The 22,369-nt window shown below is 33.3% G+C and overlaps 1 long non-coding RNA gene across 1 annotated transcript; it reads left to right on the top strand.

Moving 5' to 3' along the window:
• The first annotated feature begins 5,819 nt into the window (after window positions 1–5,819).
• LOC106072221 (uncharacterized) lies at window positions 5,820–15,304 on the top strand. Its single transcript, XR_001218550.2, has 4 exons — window positions 5,820–6,088; window positions 7,191–7,312; window positions 7,450–7,570; window positions 7,963–15,304. It is a non-coding gene; the product is annotated as an uncharacterized LOC106072221 (long non-coding RNA).
• Window positions 15,305–22,369: the final 7,065 nt, after the last annotated feature.

The following is a 22,369-nucleotide window of genomic DNA, read 5'->3' as shown; positions in this document are numbered from 1 at the left end:
TACTCTTACATTAATGTAGGAAAAATATCAAAAGTTTAGAATAAAATGGATATATTACGTATAACTTAAAATGTGACCATGTGACAAATTTTAAATCCAAATCAAATCATATGAAATTAAAAACAAAAATAACTATGTAAATCTCCTTGGCAAAAAATCTAAAAGAAAATACAAAAGATAAAACGAAACATACGACATGCAGATTTATGCAGTATATGTCATGCTAGAATTATGTGGTTTAATACATTATTATCTTAAAAAGTATAGAGACATTTCAAGCTATGCTATCTATAGTTCAGATGCTGTAAATGTTACATTTTTACAATGGTAAACTGTTAGCCCAAGGATCAATCGCCTTTCCTTTCAACTAACGAAATTAAAAATCCTAGTCTTCACCAAGATTCAAACCAGAAACCCCCCTGGGTTTGGAAACCAAGCGTTTTACAACCAAGCTATCACGCCCACATTTGTATTGAGTTTGAAAATCAAGATGATCAACCAGCAATGTTTTCCAGGGCATCTAAGGTATAAGTCTGAGATTACAGTAGAGGTCCTTTAACAGAATTGAATGAGTACAAATGGGACTTCCACGGCCGAAAAGAACAGGTCCTTAACATGGTCAGTCAGGTATTGCATCCAGTGATCTCGACCATACACGTCACAGGAGCCCATGAGTCACGGAACATACATCAAAGTCTTTCCGAGAGTCTCTCTCTTCGCGAATATATATATATTTTTTTGTTCATTGGAAAGTGGGACCTACGAAAGTCAATGGACCATAGCAGCTCTTAGTGTACACTTTGTTCTAATACCAAAGACTAAAGACACTATTTTCTTTTCCTATTAAGTTGTTCGACTTGATAGCTACTGGAGGCCAATGAGCAAACGAAAGCTGCTGCGACTGGAAACATCTTGATAATAAAATTCAGCAGCACGAGGTTTCTGTCAATCACGTTAAAATGTTTGTAAAATGTTTTAAATGTTTCGGATGTCCCTTCAGAGTTGAAGATAATCTACTTCCTAGTCCAAACCTCTTGCAGGAGGACGGGGATAACATCGGGCAGGATAAGAACCCGGGTCCATTAAGACGATCGAACAACAGTCCGGCGCGCATACTGTACTTATAATTATGAGTCAGCGTGATTGGATTAAACTCCAATGCCCAATGGTAAAGTTCCACTTGCAGACCTTGCGATCTAAAGGATAGATTTGGTCCACGGTTATGCAAAGTCAGGTACCCTTTAGAGCTGGGTGAACTCAGTGGCGCCCTAAAAATCTTGAAATTAAAAATCCCAGTCTTCACCGAGATTCGAACCCAGGACTCCAGGTTCGGAAGACAAGTGCTTAACCACTCAGCCACTGCGCCAAATGATATTGCAACGGATAACTTGATGTTATTACCAATTACAAAAGAAAAACTGCATTCGCGCGGAGTCTTAGCAAGAATTTTAGCAATTGTTCAGTACCTTTCCACAAAAAAAAAACAAAAAAACAGCGCATTTCATGGGAGAACAGAAAAAGCTTATGCACTGAACAAAGTTCAATTTGAGATGCTTGACGAATTCGACCCAACCATTCAAGAACGTCTTTGACGAATTAAGAACGCCGAGGCTCACGACCATTATCTCGGATCTAGGATTCAAAACGAGCTTATGGACCCATTGGCCTTCTTTCCCGTTTTCCTTGACTACACGCTTGATGTTTGCCACAAAGAGCAGATGTCTTTTATGTAGCGTTTTGGGGACGTATCAGATCCAGAAGTTAAGGTGAAGGTGTAGTTAAAAGGCCAGTACTTTAGTACGGTAGTATGTTTTGTAACAAAAATAAGGCCTACAGCGTTAGAGGCGGACGATCCCGTTAGCGTGACCTGGTACGATATATATATATTGTCTACTTTTAGGGTTCAGAGGGCCCGCATATGACATTCGCCCAGGGCCTCGCGCACTGCTAGGGCCGTCTCTGCACACACACACACACAGAGTAGGATTATAGCGAAATTTTCTTTTTCCTTGTTCTTTGCTCGACACCACGTGTTAGCCTAATGCCCTCGAACTCCATTGAGATAAACACAACAGCCAGAGAATACTACACAAGAAGAACATACACACACACCCACACACAAAGACACAAGAAGAACATACACAAACACACCCACACACAAAGACACAAGAAGACCATACACAAACACACCCACACACAAGAAGAACATTTAGCAATAACTATGAAAACAAAACATGTCCTCTTGACTTCTTTCATCTGTTCACATTTTTTGTTTTGTTTTCTTGGAGTGTCTAAGCCTCCAATTGTTTCCGTCTTTGAACAATTCTTTAGCCAGCTCCCTCCCGCCACCTTTTCAACGTTCAATCAAATAATACAGAACAATTTCTATCACAAAAAGATTACGTTATAGATTTCACGTAATAATATGTTTCAAGGTCAAGTTGTTTTTTTTTGTGAATGAACATTTAATAGAAATGTTTCCTATAGTACTAAAATAGCCAAGGGAGTTTCAAATAATCTGTTGGAGAAGTTAATTCTTAGAGAGGGTTTAAATACAAGGGAAGGCAGTAAGCAAAATTCATTCAGTAAGTTTTTAGCTTTATGTCATTTAAATCATTTGTGAGTCTATTATTGAAATAAGTTGTATTGAGTGTTAATTGTGTATGTTTATTAATTGTATGATATTTACTTTGGAATTACAGTCATCGGATTTAACTTCTGAAAATACTTACAGAATGTGTGTTTGAAAGGTATAACATAAATATAGCAATGTCCAGTATATTTCAATATTTGAATGTTACATTCCATTTAATAGTAGGCTAACAAATATGAATAGTTCACTTTGATAACCAATGTTTTGAGTTATTTGCCTGGTTAAGTTCAAAGCATTCTTCCGCTGTAAGAAAATGATTTCTCCTAGCGTCCTACATCGCCTTTTACTCGCAGTCAGAAGAGCGCGCGTCCAAAAAATAAGTAAAAGTAAAAAATGTCTCTATAGAATTATTGTCTTGCAATCAGAGCTGAGATTTGCATTCTCCTGGCGTCTACAGAGCACTAATCATCCTTCAAAAAACGTCGCACGTCAAGTGAAGTGTCATAAAGAAGGAGGAAGCACTGGTTAATACTATTTTTTGATGGGCATGGAGTTACACACAGCGCACGTACGTCTGCCCAGTACGTGATGCTAGTAAGATCCTCTTCGTATTACGTAAGACGTTAGCCGATGACTTTATTTTTGGTCAAGCAATAGTGGTCAACATAACGATGTACGAGAAATTCACCCATTCTGACACGTTTGGAAAAGTCTTCTTCCAAAAGTGGTCAACATAACGATGTACCAGAAATTCACCCATTCTGATACGTTTGAAAAGGTCTTCTTCCAAAAGTGGTCAACATAACGATGTACCAGAAATTCACCCATTCTGACACGTTTGAAAAGGTCTTCTTCCAAAAGTGGTCAACATAACGATGTACGAGAAATTCACCCATTCTGACACGTTTGAAAAGGTCTTCTTCCAAAAGTGGTCAACATAACGATGTACCAGAAATTCACCCATTCTGACACGTTTGAAAAGGTCTTCTTCCAAAAGTGGTCAACATAACGATGTACGAGAAATTCACCCATTCTGACACGTTTGAAAAGGTCTTCTTCCAAAAGTCGATGTTGCTGTAGACGGAACAAAAGAGATACTTTGCCAAACTAGATCTCAACCACTTCGTGAGGTTGTGACCGAGTGTCGCATGAGGTTTGCGGAACATGTTCCGCGACAGAATGAATTACTCATACTTCATACCAAGAGTTGCGATGACATGGAGGCCAATACTAGGAAAGCGCAAACAGGGACGTCTTCGTATAACTTGGCGCCTCACTTTCAGAGCAGTACACATGAGGTAGGAAGAGGCTGCAGACATGTCAGGGATAATTCTATATAAAGACAGCTAGCCACCCAATGCGCCGAACGGCTCGGGAGGATCTATGTCTAAGGTCGAAGTCTAAGCCTCTCCAGAAAACGGTATACATTTTAAACAATCATTACCTGAATGTCAAGGATGTCCATAACTTAACGTTCTTGAAACATTGGTGGAAATTGATTCAGAACAAAAAAGAAATTACATCACTTTATCGGCTTTACCATGGGAAAGGGGGGAGTGCGCCCCACATTTCAAAAGACGCTGGGTAAAGTATTCATCCCTTACATATGGACTATTTTAATAGTAAAATCAAGGTTTTGATGACGGGTGCTTGTTCTAAGGGAGACAATTCAAGCTACTCTTTTTAACTATTGTACTGTTTTATTTATTTCCCTTATACCTTCATGAAATGTTTAAAATAATCAATAAAGTCGCGGAAGGATCTGTCTTGTGTCTGTGAAAAAGTTTTTCAAACTAATAAGCAGGTCCGGATTTACACTTGATAAGACCCTCAGCTATTTGAGAAATGGGCCCCTTGGCAGTCAACATAATAGAATTCTTACCTCTTTCTTCAAAATGTTTGAAAATATCCCTGGAATTATGCTCGTAGGGACTAGCGGATGCAAGGGAGAAGGTAGGGGCGATCGCTCCTCCTAAGACAGACCCACCCTCTCCTTCCCCCTCCCCCGCAGCGGGCGAATTTTTATAGAAAAATTACACAAGTTGTGTACAAAAGCATTTACTTTTCTTAATAATATATATACTAATATGTATATTTTTAACATTTATTTTTAAAAATATGTCACCACTCCCCACCTCTGGTATGTTCGCCGATTCTGTGAGGTAGGGGCGTTTGCATCTACCACCCCACCACCTAAGCCTTCGGGTGTGCCGCTCAATGCGCCGTACGGCTCGAGAGAATCTACGTCTAAGTCGAAGTCTAAGCCTCTCCTGAAAAAAAAAGTATAGGCCTAAAACATTTTGTGAAGAAAATTAGTTTAATATCTATTCAGTAGGCCTATATCTACTACTTATTAATACTTCAACGAGATAATATACAATGTCGCCCCCCATTCATCTGGTATGTTGGCCTATTCTGTGGGGTGGGGTGGGGCGAATGCATGCACCGCCCCTCCCGCCGATACTAACCCTTCGGCTGGTCGGTTTTATTATTTATTTTTTTTTCAAAATATCACACTCTGTGAACAAAAAGTTTTAAATATCTTTATAATATATGCTACTTTTTTATATTTTAACCTGTTTTTAGGTTAAGATTATGTCACGCCGCACTTTAAACTCAATTGTAGGCCTAATTATAATAGGACTCAGCTTAAACATATCAGCAAGTAGAAACCCCGGACCCAAACCAAGGAACATGGGCTTATTAACTTTTCTCATGTCACTAGAAAAATAATAGTGATAAAGAATTAGCCGAGTAGCTATTTTCGTTTGCTCAAGATATTGGGTGTTTGGGGGGGGGGGGGGGGCTGAAACGTAAAATTATCATTACAGAATTACAGCACTAAGAGTAAGTAGTGTGTCAGCTGATTGTCAAGCCTTCTTTTGAAAAAGGCGTGTAAACTTGAAGTGAAAATCACAAAAAAAAAACACGGGTATATTGGTTTTCTGTTTTGTTTTTATTTTATTTTTAGTTTAAAGTTATGACCTTGACACTTTAAATTGTGACTACTTGAATTGTTTAAAAAAATCTATTACATTTAGACTCTAGTAGTAGCTTTTCCATATGTGTTTCAGTTTGAGACAAACTAACAAGACTATTTTGAATCGGTAGAACTAGTGTTTAGGCCTACGTGTGTTAAACTAAGTGAGCTACACACTTTGATTCTCTTGCCAGATTTTTTTCTCGCACAAACTAAATCTAGATCTAGCTACGGACAGACCTGTAGTGATGGTGTTTTTATTTTTGTCAGTTTAAGTCATGATTTTATTTAAAAGCAATACGAGTCAACACGCAAGAGCACGTACACATAATACAATTCTTCGGTGTATGTCTAGATCTAGATTATTATTGATTAGGCCTATATAAAGATTTCAATTTGCATTGTGAGAGCCAGGACAGATCACCAAAGACAGTCACCAAAGCAAGAATAAGTCATCTATAGGCTTACTGGATGAACTATATCTAGAGATCCAGATTTAGACCATTCATTACTCAGTAAGTTTCTAATATAGAAATCAGTTGTGTCGTTTACTTAAGTCACTAGAAATTGAACTACAAAAATCACTAAGTATCAATGCGGACACTTAAAATTACTTTAATTAATGGTAGATCTATCCTATCAATTAGAAAATACTGTCAATTGTGCTGTTCGCAAACGAGTTAGCTCTTATTAGTTCTTATTGTGATCCTTCCTTAGCTCTTATTCGTTCTTATTGTGATCCTTCCTTAGCCTGAACACTATTTCCTATTAAATTCTATATAGTATAATAGGCCTATAGAACAAGGATGCATAACATGTAGTGCTACCACTACTCTTGGGAGGCTTAGCGTGAAAGACTTGAGGGGCCAATCTGAATCCCCCTCCCCAGCTGACTTACTTCTATTAACATTAATTCTATTAGCTGTGTAAAAATCCATGTCTGCACTTAAATAAGAAATAAGAAAATTATTTACACAGTAACAAAAAAATAGTCTCTAAGCAATTTTAAAGCATGTCAGATACATGCAAATATGTTTTCTAGAGTATTTGTCAAACTTAAGATAGTCTTATCAAATAGACTGGCAAGCATTGCATTGGCCATAGAGCCTCTTCAGTTAAACAATGTGTTGAAGCTTTAATAAAATTTATTTCCCTTCCATATTGACCAATGATTTCCAGTTCCCACTATCAGTAAACAGAAATTGGGGCATTGTGTCACTTTTAAACCTGGATCTGCAGTTTTAATCTATTCTATTTTGTTAAAAGTCGATCTAGTTAATTAGTTGTACCTTGTTTAGGTGATGTCATTATTTTATTTGTGATGCAAGTAATATAGGCTATCCTTTCAAATGTTTTATTAATTCCAAGATCTTCATTAAACCATGACAATGTTATTGATTTGATATTTGGTGCAGTTCTTGTTACATGTCTAATTATTAATAGATAAGGTTTCATTGCAAAATTGGGAAGGTTTCCCTTATTTGGGAACTAAAAACTACAAGGCAATTATGATAGAGGGAATATTAAATATATAGGAAAACAAGAAATAGCAAAATGACATTTTTAAACTTCTTTTTGCCCAGATTATTAAATATTTGCTATATTTTTTATTTTCAGAATGACTTTTCAACTTTTAAACACAGTATATATTTCATACGTTCACTGATTGGTTTCATGACTTAAAAGAAGTTTTTCACTTTTTTACAAGTAGCTTTGAATGTTTTGAAAGAATTTCCAAGGTATGTTTTACATTTTAAACAATTCTATTTTGATTTATTATGAAAAAAAGAGGCTTAATTCTTTTTAATTTACATATAAAAAGCTTGAATTTCTTTAAATGTGTAAATAGATAATGAAATGTTTATCTATTTTTAAGGAATCACAATTTATCTTGCATCACTGTTGAGTTGCCCTTTCTCTGAGGATGAATTTAATTTGAATACATTTTGTCAAGGATCTAACAATTTAGCAAGCAGGGATCTGGCTTCAATTTAATGGTAAGCAGAGGGTTGTGTACTTGTACAGAATGTTTCTTGCACAAAACAAATATTTTTAGACTCAATATGAAGATATTTTTAAGATTATTAAAATGGATTCTCTTAATCATACTATAAAATTCATCCTTCAGTAAATTTAAAATTAAGGGAATTTCTTTTTTTCAACATACATTTTCTGTAAATTTGATAGTCATACAAAATTGTCTGTAGAAAATAACCATTTACAATTTGGTAATGTCCAATATTTACATGTATGTTACAATTTTGGATTTACATTATCTTGCAAGATCTTAGTTTTCATATTTTTTCTGTGTGGGATACTGGCTCATTGAATATCATTATTTTGATAATTTAGAGATAATCTGACATCTTAATTTTTTTGCACATTTCAGAATTTGTGTTATTGACTTCAAGTCTTGACAGAACAATGGCAGATCATTTCTTAGTTTCTAAATTCAAGTTCCTGATTCTTCATCAAATGTCAGACAGAAATCTCTGAAGATAGTTTTACAAGAGTATCACAGTTCAATTTATCACATTCCATGTTATTGGTATGAAGCCTCAATATGTCTCAAGAGAACTGTACATTCAAAGAAACTTTATTTCTACACACAAGATATCAGCCCTGACCGCACTTCAAACTTTGTTTCAACTATTGTATTGTTTAAATCTTCACCACCACTATTATTTTGACCTATGTAGTCATCTAGTCTGTTATATCTCTACATGGACATATCTAAGTTATCATAGCTACTTTAAAAAACGAATTGTCAGCATGTAAAACAATAGTTTATGTTCAACTCATATCCTGTATAATCTCAACTCTTAGAGTTGAACTGTCCATTAGTTAAAAATAGTTGTCACACCATTTTTGTGCTAGGATTTCTTGTATGCTATAGAATATGCAAGTAATACCTAACTAGTCAATACACACGTTTGGATTTCTTGTAAAATATAGATTCCATGCAGCAAGTTACAACCAGCTTTTACACATCTTCAGTCAGTTCTCCTCTACTACTTTCTGGAGTTTCAGTTTATGCATACATGTTTATTGCTATATTTTGTAAACATAATGGTGTAACTCAATCTCTTTGAGTACAGACTTGAAAAATGAAGTGCTTTATATAGATTTTTAAACTTATTATAGAAACTTCTATTACCTGTATTTTTAATAACTACTTGTAATTTTGAGTTTTCTTCAATTACTTACAAAATCATTGTAATATAAGTTCTAGATAATTTCATCTAAAATCTTAATTCTTCCCACAATTTTCCAATTAGATTTCTATTTTTCTTAATTTTTTATATTTTCTTTGTCACCTTTCTAATAAACTTCCAAATTATAAGTTATAATGGACCACATTTGAATGTACTGCATTCTTATAAAGTGACTACTTCTACAGATGATCACTTTTCTGTTCATTGTTTGTTGAAATGTGCAATTTTTGTAGTCATTATTTGAACTGTCATTTTATTACTGAATCATTTCAGAAATTGTGGTCTGAATGGTGCCAAAAGTAATGTTTATTTCACAATGAATCCATCTCTTTGCAAATGTTCTATCACACTTCTCTGGTCAATCATTTATTATTCATGCCATTATTTTTGGCATATACAAATCTTAAATTATATTTCTAGTGCACATTGCAGCTATTTCTGTACTCTAATTATTGCCAAGAATAATTTAGTTACTTCAAACCAGCAGTTTTCTTTTCAAAATCTAGATCACTGCTATTTTTCATTTTCTTTGCATAGCCTAAATCCCTTTTTTTAAACTAGCCATTGTCTTTGCTAAGTCTAGATCACTGCCTTTTTAAATGACATTTTCTATGCTAAGGCTAGCTCACTGCCTTTCTAAAATAAGCCATTGTCTTTGCTAAATCTATATCACTGCCTTTTTAAATGACATTTTCTATGCTAAGGCTAGCTCACTGCCTTTCTAAAATAAGCCATTGTCTTTGCTAAGTCTAGCTCACTGCCTTTCTAAAATAAGCCATTGTCTTTGCTAAATCTAGATCACTGTCTTTTTAAATGACATTTTCTATGCTATGGCTAGCTCACTGCCTTTCTAAAATAAGCCATTGTCTTTGCTAAGTCTAGATCACTGCCTTTTTAAATGACATTTTCTATGCTAAGGCTAGCTCACTGCCTTTCTAAAATAAGCCATGATTTTTGCTAAATCTAGATCACTGCCTTTTTAAATATCATCTTCTATGCAAAGCCTAGATAACTAGGCCTACTTTTCTAAAATAAACCATTGTCTTTGCTAGTCTAGATCACTGCTTTTTTAAATATCATCTTCTATGCAAAGCCTAGATCACTGCCTTTTAAATATCATCTTCTATGCAAAGCCTAGATCACTGCCTTTCTAAAATAAGCCATTGTCTTTGCTAAGTCTAGATCACTGCCTTTTTAAATGTCATTTTGTATGCAAAGCCTAGATCACTGCCTTTCTAAAATAAGCCATTTTCTATGCAAAGTCTAGATCACTGCCTGTTTAAATATCATCTTCTATGCAAAGCCTAGATCACTGCTTTTCTAAAATAAGCCATTCTCTATGCTAAGTCTAGATCACTGCCTTTTTAAATGTCATTTTCTATGCAAAGCCTAGATCACTGCTTTTCTAAAATAAGTCATTTTCTTTGCTAGTCTAGATCACTGCTTTTCTAAAATAAGCCATTTTCTTCTCTTAATTTCTTTCTGCTCAATGATAATGTCATTTTCTTTGCAAAGTCTAGATCATTGCTTTTCTAAATGTATACATTGCTACACATTCAATTGTAACTATTGGTATAATTGCTTCAATTCCTCTCCCCAAAGTAAAATTTTAGTGAATACACATAAATCTACACTTTAAAAATCTAGTGACATGTGCATTTTTATTTGGACCCAAACCCCTAATAAACAGAATTATTTTTATTTCTGTAATGTGTAGCCTGTTAAGTGACAAGTATTATGCATTCTGCACTACTGAAGCCATTTCCTTGTCAATTTCTATGCCATTGTTAAAGTCTATGTTATGACATAGTGTCAACTATTTTGTCTTGACAGACATTTTAGTCTGTATTTAAATATATCAAATCAAATGAAATATTCAAGTAATGTCTACAAGTTAAATACAATCCTTATACAAACATGCAAAGTCAACCATTTTCTGCTTTGAGAATAAGTTTAAGCCAATCATCACACACATCATGTTGACTTAACAAAACCCAATTAAACAAGATGTGAACTTAAAAGAATACTTCTGTAATGAAAAAATGTTCTAAGTTTAGAAATGTAATACTATAGTGTCCTGAGTATGACGTTAAACTGCTCCTCTTTGTTAGTTACTTTTGGAGCTCAAAAGTTTCTTTTTCTTTCTTCTTACCAGTCTGTCTCATCTTCTCTAGTGTCTGTCTCATCTTCTCTAGTGTCTGTCTCATCTTCTCTAGTGTCTGCCTCATCTTCTCTAGTGTCTGCCTCATCTTCTCTAGTGTCTGCCTCATCTTCTCTAGTACAATGTCATGAATTATTTACACTCAGTACAATGTCATGAATTATTTACACTCAGTACAATGGCATGAATTATTTACACTCAGTACAATGGCATGAATTATTTACACTCAGTACAATGGCATGAATTATTTACACCCATCAATGTCATGAATTATTTAGTATTTATACTTATGTAAAGTATCCAAGTAATTGTGAAATAAAATCTCTTCAGACCACATGGATAAGGTTTTAGAATTTTTAAGAAAAGGAAGACAGATTGTTAAGTTGGCAGACACTTAAGTGTATATAGTTAACATTTTGTATTTTCCCTTTATTATTTGTATTTGTTTTTAATTGGTCATTAAAACTTGTACTTAGCTTAGTGAAAGAACATAACAAATTGTTAGCTCAATCAACTCAGGCACATAAAGTTGAATCTAATTGTGTGTACACCTTTGAACATGTCATATAAAACATCTGTACTGATTGTGGTCTAGTTTCCCTATAATGTTGTTTTATTTTAGAAGAGTTAACTTGTGTAGTGGATGGTAGTCTCCTGTAGATAAGTTTATATAAGTGGTGTGGCCGGCAACACTGCTTATATAGATGAATCCTCAGGGACTTCACTTTCCCTGTACAGTTGATGATTCAAAGATTGTACAGCAAAGTTGAGTGAAACTGACCCATCTCTACTTATATCCGTACTAGTTAACTTAATATATCAGCCAAGTTCATAGCACCAATTGAAAGATGCAAACTTAGACTCTTAGGTACACTTGTACACTGTAATATTTGAGTTCACTCATACTGTTATATCAGATTTTTCTATAATAAACTTGTACCCCTTATCCATAAACTTGTACCATTATACATGAGTTAACTTCTGATATTATCTTTAGATTACTTGTATATTATTCCCTTGAGTTTACATGTACTGATAAGACAGTTTACTTTATATTATTACCTTGAGTTTACTTTATATTATTACCTTGAGTTTACTTTATATTATTACCTTGAGTTTACTTTATATTACCTTGAGTTTACTTTATATTATTACCTTGAGTTTTACTTGTTACACTGAGTTTACTTTTGTACCAATTTTACACTGAGTTTGTGTAACATTACCTTGAGTTTCTGTGTAACATTACCTTGAGTTTCTGTGTCGTATTACCTTGAGTTTCTGTGTAATATTACCTTGAGTTTACTTGTACTTCCTTTCATTATAAAATCTAATTTCTCTATTATTGACCTGTTTCTCTATTATTGTTACTTAAAAATGATGTTCTTTCTGTTGAATAATATAACCTGTCAATTTGTACACTTTTCAAAGTATTGGATTTATATAAACTATTTTTTGTTTTTACAATCTACTGTTATTCATACAACAGTCCTTGACACTTTTTTTTTTCTGTTACTACATTGTATACATAGTCATACTACAGTCATTGACACTACAAAGTATACATAGTCATACTACAGTCATTGACACTACAAAGTATACATAGTCATACTACAGTCATTGACACTACAAAGTATACATAGTCATACTACAGTCATTGACACTACAAAGTATACATTGTGTGTATTTTGTTGACTAGTCTTTTGAAAGATACGTGAAAAAAGCATTAATTTATGTTAATAAGATTTATGCTTAAATTGCTTCTATCTTTCCACGAGACACTATTCCACATCAGACATAAAACTGGATAGAATCATTAGGCTTCACTCAACACCATCACACACATTATTGTATACATTCAGTCGATCACATACTCTAAGTAAAAGGACAATAACATACATATTAAGAGAAAACACCACCACACACACATATACAGATAACACACACACTGCAATCTTTCTTTGCCACACTAAACACAAGACTAAGACCAGGTGATTACTTTGTCTACATGTAACATTTGACCAAGTGTTCATTGATAGGAAAATTGTCTATATCATTACTTGTTTTACTTTATATTGGAAGTCATTTCTTTTGAAAGTCATTTTTTGTCCATTTCTTCCAATTAGTTCTGGAGTTTTCTTTTTTTTTTTTTTTTTCACAAACCTGTACTTTTTAAAAAGCTACATTTTTAGTTATATTAAAATTAGATAAGTTCTCAGTCATTAAACAGCTCTTCCAAAAAAAAACAAAAAAAAAAAACAACATAGTTAGCATGCCAAATAAATAGATTTTGATCTAATATTTTTTCAATTCCTTGAATGTTTAGTTCTTAAAAGTTGTTTTTTTTTATAGTAAACTTTCACTCAGGACATTAAACTGTTTCTCTTTTCTGGCACTTTTAGAGCTCAAAAGTTCCTCTTCTTACTTTCCTCCTTTCTATAATTATCTGATCTTTTCCTTTGTCAGCTCAACTTTAATAGTAAGCGTCCATTACTGAAAGTAAAGAATTTTTTTTTTGTTAGTCCTCACCCCATCTTAGTAAGTCTTTTGTTACTAAGTAAATCTTTTAGTCATCTATTTTTTTAAATTGTTGGACTAGAGATCTGTCGCTAGCTGGCCGTAGTGATAGGGTTTCCACCTAGCAATTTGGTAATTAATTCTATTGGTGGAGTTCTTCATAGCTTTTATTTATAAAATGTCAAGTATAAGTAAATTTTTCAGCCCTTTGAAGTTGGCAAGCTTGTGTTGTATTTAATTTAAATAATTTTCATCAGTGTTTTTGTCTATCTTGGTCTGTTTTTTTTATATTTCTATTTATTCAGACAGTTTAATAGAAATACTTTGATTCTTAGTCTACTATTTGCAGATTGAGTGATTTTGTTTGGGTATGAATAGGATTTTGGCAGATTGAATATGTCCTGGGTATGCCAGGTTTTTCTACAAATATTCTCCTAGCACTTACAACCTGATGTACAAGTAATGCTATAAAGTTAGCATTTAAAACATTGGAAGTTTTCCGTATTCACTTTTTACTCTATTTTTGATTGTCACAGTTGTAACTTTAACAACTTTATTTTTGACATGGCCATTTTTGTGGCCATGAATAATATTTAGTTAATTATTTAGTCTGCTTTGTGTGTGCGCAAGCCCTCTCCAGCTAACTCCACATCCATTGAGGATTTTGTATACGTTTCTGTTTTGTTGGCTCATGTTTTTGTGTTTGATTAAAACCCTTATTTGGATCTTTTTATTTTTTTTTGTTAGCTGCTGGAACTTATATTTAGTTAGCATTTACCTTAACTTGAAATTCATGTTCAGGATAGGATTTTGGATTAGGTTTTCTGTTGCTAGTTTAGTGTTAGGGTGAGGTTTTATGCTATCTAGATATATTTTCCATATGAAAGTCCATTAGGGCATGTTTTGTTTTTGTTGTTTTGATTGTCTGTTATGTTTTATAAGTTTGTTTTTATGTCTTTCTTTTTTTTTTTGTCTTGTTTTTACGTCTGAAATCCTTTCTGGGTGGTTTTATTTTTTTTTGTTAGCTGCTGGAACTTATATTTATTTGGCATCAGCCTTCGATCAAAATTATTTCGTTTCATTATTTGGTGTCTTAGCAGGTTAGGAAGTAGTTTAATTTGTTTTTTGGGTTTACAGTTGTGCTGTATGCCGTCTAAATATATTTTCCTTTGAAAGTCACTGGCGTGGTTTGAAATAAACTCGTAAACTTTGAGAGGGTTTGACACTATAAAATATTTTCAAATTTCTTCTATTTAAAACAATTTTTTTTAACCCTCCCCCATCCCCTTTTTGAAAATATTTTATAATCAGAGCAGACAAAATACTTGATACATTTACTTTTGATACATTTACTTTTCATACATTTACTTTTCATACATTTACTTTTCATACATTTACTTTTCATACATTTACTTTTGATACATTTTACTGTTCTCATCCCCTTTCTCCCCAATGTCACTATACAGGATTGAAGATGTAGTGCTTGGTATTAGAATTTACTGATTGAAGATGTAGTGCTTGGTATTAGAATTTACTGATTGAAGATGTAGTGCTTGGTATTTGGATTTACTGATTGAAGATGTAGTGCTTTTTATTAGAATTTACTGATTGAAGATGTAGTGCTTGGTATTTGGATTTACTGATTGAAGATGTAGTGCTTGGTATTAGAATTTACTGATTGAAGATGTAGTGCTTTTTATTAGAATTTACTGATTGAAGATGTAGTGCTTGGTATTAGAATTTACTGATTGAAGATGTAGTGCTTGGTATTTGGATTTACTGTTTGTTGTACTTAAAAGTGAACACCAAGTAGTAGGCTAGTAAGTTGTTTTTTTTTTTTTCTTTATCTAAGATTATCTAAAGTAAGTTTCTATATTTTATTTTATTTAAATATTTCAATATATTAGTTAATGAAATGGTACATCTATGAATTCTACAATTAAGTTCTATTTAAGTTATCAACTTCACAAGCTTGCATTTTTAGTTCTAACTTTAATTTTTGTGTGCATAGTATTTAAAGTGTAGGCTAATTCAAGATGTTAAACTGCTCTTTTCTGGCACTTTTTGGAGCTCAAAAGTTTCTCTTTTTACTTTCCTCCTTTCTACAACTAGTTGATCTTTTCCTTTGTCACCTCACCTTGAACCCAATGTCTTCTAAAAGTTTTTCTTTAGTCAACCAAACCTTTTTTAATTGCTATTTCTAGTCAGTTGTTTTGTTTTCTATGCTTCCTTTGGGAACAATTTGTTTTGTTCTGTTTCCTTTGGAAATAAGTAGGCCTACCTGTATTTTAAAAAGCAGCATGTAGTTTACAGTAGTTGATTGTAAACTTAACTTCAGTTTTCTCCTTGGTAGCTAATTAGACTTTATTCTACATTTATATTTGGTTTGGACACATTCTCACATTCTGTTTTCCCCTGACATAATGTGACATCCAGTCCAACAATTCCTGGACATTTTTTCTCTACATTTTCTTTTATTCTGTATAACATTTGTCAGTTTTCATGATTTTTCACTTATCTTTTTTTTTTCTGTCAATGTTTTCATACAAGTTTAGTAAGGTACAATGCCAGTGAAAGTTTAATTCATTGACTGTATTTAAGATTGTTTCCTTGTAGGTAGCTAACTCTTACTTTATTCTACATTTATATTTTTATTGTTGGAAGTCTCACATTCTGTTTTCCCCTTACATAATGTGACATCCAGTCCAACAATTTCTGGACATATTTTCTCTAAATGTTCTTAATTCTGCGTAACAGCAATATTTGCCAGTTTTCAGGGTGATTTTCTCATTTAATGCTAATATTATATTTAAAATACTAGCGGAACAGATAGTTATTAGCTGGCTGTAATTAAAATTTTCTAAATTCATTTATATCTATTTTGTTGGAACCTCTCCCATTCTGTTTTTCCCTTAACATAATGTGATATCCAGTCCAACAATTTTTATCTTTATCTTTTTTTTGTGAACTATTTCTTGGATTCTACTAAAAGTGACAAATGAATATAGGCATTTTCTTTTTCATCCAATTTTCAGTTCGTCACCTGGTACAGTGTGAATGAAAGCAAAGTTTTGAAGAGCTTGGTCTTGTCTTGTGTTTACATACACCAACATGCATACAGTACCAAACCACTTTATAATGCATGCATAGTCACTTTAGTATATTAGTTTCATCTCATTGTCTTTAGAAGCATTTTATATTTTGATAATCAAGTAACATATACTAAATGCAGACTCCTACAGCCAATGCTTAAGATAGATTTATATATTTTTTTAAGATGATTTCTAACAAAATATACTTATATCTTTCAAACTGTTAACACAGCACACTAAGTACATGCTTGTAATGTTCAATGACTGTTTCATTGTTATTGATTTCCATTATTTACTTGTTTATTTTGACTATAGAATTGGTTCTAGTGTCTATTTTAAAATAAATGAACCAATTTTGTGTAGAATTGTTTTGGTGTAAATAAACATCTGGTTTAACAGTGTGTCCTTGTTGCTTGCTTTCTTAGTCAAATTTAATTGAATAGCGAGTTCATAATTACTAATTTATAAACTGACTTTTGAAGTCAGCTTGTTTACTTTCAATTATATGAATTATTTTTCTAGCAGTATCTTTTACGCCTGTGATTAATGAAATATACAAGGTCTCTGTAGGCTGTATATAGAGACTTAAACTGAGCACGGAAAAAGGAAATGTACATCTATCAAAAATGGATATACTGAAAGATTAACCTTTAAAACAAATGTTAGAAGTTTTGTGATTTTTCAATATTTATGGATTAAAAGTATAATTAATTACTTCAAAATTCGGTAGATATTCTGAACCTGTTAGAACACATTTTCAAAAGACAAGGAAGCTAGATTCTTGAAGACTCAGTTATTTAAATCTTTACTTCTGCAGTTAAATTACATTATGAATGAAATCATGAAAGTGGTTTAAGCGCAAAATGGAAGATATGTAGCATGAGAACAGTTACAGAACTAGAACTGCCAAGATGTTTTTTTTAGTTATTTCCATTAGAAAAAGATTACTGGTACGTTCTAAGGACTCATGAACTGTTCAGCTCATACGTTTTCGCTTAAGCTGCTTTTGTAGTTAGTGTCTGCATTACAAGACTATTTGCAGGGCCGGATTAAAGTAGAGGCATCTACACTTGTTCAAAAGCTTTAGTAAAATCCACTGTTTAATAACACTTGTACAATTACACTTTCCCTTCTTTAAAAAAAAAAAACCCATGCTTTTAGATATATTTAATCTCATTTGACTTCATTTAAAAAAAAAATTAGTATAAACAAATTTTTAGGTGTAAAAAAAATATTTTTTAGTTTGTGGACCTAGGTTGCAGCACTGCCATAAAGTCGGAGATGCATTTATATATTACGAGCAAGCTACATACGGACACATCTTTCCCACGACAGGAGTGGGGGCATGGGCATAGCGTCGCCTTTCTTAAATATCTTCAAGATACAGAAAGTTGAGGCAGCCAATGTGTGTGTGTGCATGAATAAATCTTTATAAATCAAACAATAGCCTTGTCTACGTTAGTATTAATAAAATATGTATGTCACTATATTAATACTACTGTAAAATCCTCACCATTGTTCAAATGTTTTAATACAGACTTTTATACTAGTGTCCGGAAAGGAATTTAATAAAGTTTAAAATGCAGGTAGGTTACTTAAAGACCAAGAACACAAATGTACGTAGTACTGCAGAGTTGGCAATCTTTTTGACTTTGTGGCTAACAAAATTTATATTCTACTCGCTATGAACGTAAGGCAGAACATAATGCCGTTGAATGTTTGTAATATTTTATTTTAGGCCTACAGAAATGTTCGTTGTATGTACGACAACTAAATATTTGAGAGTTTGTGTTATCACACAAACTCAGAGGCGGCCCACGACTGATGAGGCATAAGAAATATTCCAAATGACGTCTAAGGAAAAAAACAATTTTACTACTCACGATTTTATAGTTGGACTAAATGTCTTTTTTTTTAATACGAGAGAGTTGACATGGTTAATAAACTTATTCAATTCCGAAGATCAGTGCAATGTTTCACAAAACCTAACATGACCTAACCAAAAAGCAATGCGGGTATACTCAATCAAGTCAAGTCAAGCCAACTAGATTAAACAACACATTAGATCTCTTCTTAACCAACAGACCTGGATTAGTAGTTGATTATGATATTATCCCTGGTCTATCAGACCATGAGATCATAAAAATACACAGTCAGATAAAAGCAGTAGCCAATACAAAACCCAAAAGAAAAATATTACTCTGGAATAAATGTAACCTAACACAACTACACCAAGCTGCATTAAACTTTCAACAAACATTCTTATTAGAAAAAGACATTAACCAACCAGTCGATGACCTCTGGAATTTCATTAAAAACCATCTTAAAAGCATTATAGAAAATCATATACCAACTAAATACACATCAAACAAAATAAATAAATGCTGGTTTAATAATAGACTAAAGAAGCTTTGTAAACAGAAGGAAAACCTATATAGAAAATTTAAAGAAACTAATGCAGAAAGAGTTTACAAAAAGTATATAAAAATTAAACACTTAACCCAAAAAGTAAGCAGACAGCTGCAGAGTGAATACATAAACAATGTAATATCTAAAGATAACAACAAAAACCTATGGTCATACATTAAGTCTAAGAAAATGGAAACAACAGGCGTAGCGCCATTAAAAGATGAACATAACATAATACACAATGATAATGAAACTAAAGCAAACATCCTAAACAAATACTTTGCATCAGCATTCTCAGCCCCAGGAGACAAAGACATATTACTGAATTTGGACCAAGTAGACAACATAGAAGATATAGTAGTACAAGAAAATGGAATTCAAAAACTATTAGCCAACACCAAACCAAATAAAGCTTCTGGACCTGATGGTATTCCAGCTAGATTACTCAAAGAACTAAGTAATGAGCTAGCCCCAGTGTTCAAAATACTCTTTCAGGCTTCTCTTAACCAGGGCAGAGTACCAAAGGACTGGAAAGAAGCTAATGTCACCCCCCTATTTAAAAAAGGAGAAAAATCTGACCCAGGAAACTACAGACCAGTATCACTTACCAGCATCACATGTAAAATCCTAGAACACATAATATGTAGCAACATCATAAACCACTTAGACAAACATAATGTCCTCACACCATACCAACATGGCTTTAGGAAATATAGATCATGTGAAACACAACTAATAGGACTAATTGATGATTTTTCAAAAGGTTTAGATAATAGTGAACAAATAGATGCTATCTTACTAGATTTTTCTAAGGCTTTTGACAAAGTTCACCACCATAGTTTGCTTAAAAAATTAAAATATTTCGGCATTAATGGTCCACTGCATCAGTGGATTAAAGATTTTCTGATAGGGAGAGAACAAACTGTAATAATAAATGGCTCTAAATCAACACCGATAACAGTAAACTCAGGTGTACCTCAAGGAACAGTCTTGGGTCCTCTACTATTTTTAATTTACATAAATGATTTACCAAATTGCATTAGTTCAGGAACAAAAGTCAGATTATTTGCAGACGATTGCATAATATATAGAACAATAAAAACAACACAAGACACAGATATTTTACAAAGAGAATTAGATGAATTACAGAAATGGGAATCAAATTGGAGCATGTCTTTCCACCCAGAAAAATGTCAGTTGTTAAGAGTAACAAAAAAACTAAAACAAATTAATTCCACTTATCTTATTCATGGCAAACCAGTAACACAGACTAAAAACGCAAAATACCTAGGTGTTATAATAAATGAAAAACTGTCATGGAATCCACATATTGATGAAACTACAAAAAAATCAAACAAAGCATTAGGATTTATTAAAAGAAATTTCTATAAATCAAATACGAACATAAAACTAAAATGTTATTTAACCTTGGTTAGGCCAATAATAGAATATGCATCCTCTGTTTGGGACCCCTCAACTCAAGAAAACATTAAGAAACTAGAACAGACACAAAATAGAGCAGTGCGATTCATAACAAACGAATATTCACATTTGACTAGAGTAACACCTTTAGTAAAATCACTAAATTTAGAAAGCCTTCAGGACAGAAGGCTCAAAAGTAAAGTAGCAATCATACATAAAACACTGAACCATAATCTTCAAATACAAAAACAAAATTTAATAAAATACTCTGAAAGACACAAAGATAAAGGCACATTCCTCGTCCCATATGCTAGGACAAATTTGTACAAATACTCCTTCTTTCCTAGTGCTATTAGAGCATGGAATGGGTTGCCTGAGCTAGCCAGGAAAACCAGTGACTTGGCAGAATTTAAGTCATTGGTTAATATGCATGACTAAATGCATGACGCGTAGGACGTAATCATCTTCTTTTTTGAAGTAACGTCTGTATTATATAAGATAAGATAAGATAAGATAAGTCTATTAAATGTTTTCTCATTCCTATCAATCCTCTTATGAACAACATGCGATTTCTTAATAAAGATAATATAAAACGCACAAGACTCTGGTTTAAATCGTAAAAAGAAAAGTCCTTTTGAAATAAACATTTATTTAAAAAAATAGATCTCGGATGAAAATTTAGCATTTCCCTAACATTTTAGCAGCTAGCTGAGATAGTTCTAGACGCCTGACATTGGGCAACTCTTTCTCAAAGAAGAGGACGTGGTCTATAGTAATATAATCCGACCCTCCTGGTGTCAAAATAGTGTTCACAATTTCTTTAACGTCCTCTTCTGATAATGTACTTTTCGGTCGCTTCACCACGCATGCGCAGACGTTGTTGACGTTGAGGCTGTCGGGAACGGGGACGGCCTTGACCTCCACAATGTCTTGATGCGCGAGGAGGGGCTCTTCTATCCAGACTGGGTAAATAAGAACGATCCCTGAAAGAAAAATATTTTAGAGACGTCATTTTGAACGCACTTTCTTTTTGTTGCCTTGCTTGTAAGCTGATGGAGCGTTTTTGTTATTATGCTGGTGAAACGTTTTCTTTGAGATTCTTCTGTGTTCCCCTGTTTAGGGTGAGTATCTCAGGCATGACTGCAGTTGTTTTCGATGCCATAGTAGACTGGTTCTTTTCGTTTGTCTTTATGTCTCTACAGGGAGTTAGTATGGGAGTGGAAGTCTACGCTGGTGACTAGAGATAGCAGTGTGTTGTGTTGTGGTTTCGAACATTAATGTGTACGTTGTGGGACAGCAAGGTGTAGAATTTATTGTTTAATTAATAGATCCACAATATTAGAATGTTCATCATAACTTAAATTCATATCATTAAACATTTACATTGTCAACAGTGAGTCACTTATTTATTGCAAGCACGAAGGTGCCTGGTTGAATGTCAGGGGCCCGGGCAAACGAGCTAAGGCCTTAACACAACCCTGACAGTCATCAGTAATTTTTTTTTTTTTCAATTCCTACTTTTAGCTTGCTCTCTCGTTATGATATGACTCTTTCTAAGGTAACTACAAGAGATATGACTCTTTCTAAGGTAAATACAAGAGATATGACTCTTTCTAAGGTAACTACAAGAGATATGACTCTTTCTAATGTAAAGACAAGATATGTGACTCTTTCTTTCTTGAAGACAAGAGATGTGACTGTTTCTGTGTCGAAGACAAGAGATATGACTTTCAGTCGTGAAAACAAGAGATATGACATTCTGTCGTGAAGACAAGAGATATAACTTTCTGTCGTGAAGAGATATGACTTTCTTTCAAGATGACTAGAGATATGACTTTCTGTCGTGAAGACAAGAGATATGACATTCTGTCGTGAAGACAAGAGATATGACATTCTGTTGTGAAAACAAGAGATATAACTTTCTGTCGTGAAGACATGAGATATGACTTTCTGTCGTGAAGACATGAGATATGACTTTCTGTC

This window comes from Biomphalaria glabrata, chromosome 10 (assembly GCF_947242115.1).
Source record: "Biomphalaria glabrata chromosome 10, xgBioGlab47.1, whole genome shotgun sequence".
Classification (NCBI taxonomy): domain Eukaryota; kingdom Metazoa; phylum Mollusca; class Gastropoda; family Planorbidae; genus Biomphalaria; species Biomphalaria glabrata.
Note: the sequence above shows the minus strand (reverse complement) of the source record. Positions and strands in the feature narration are given on the sequence as shown.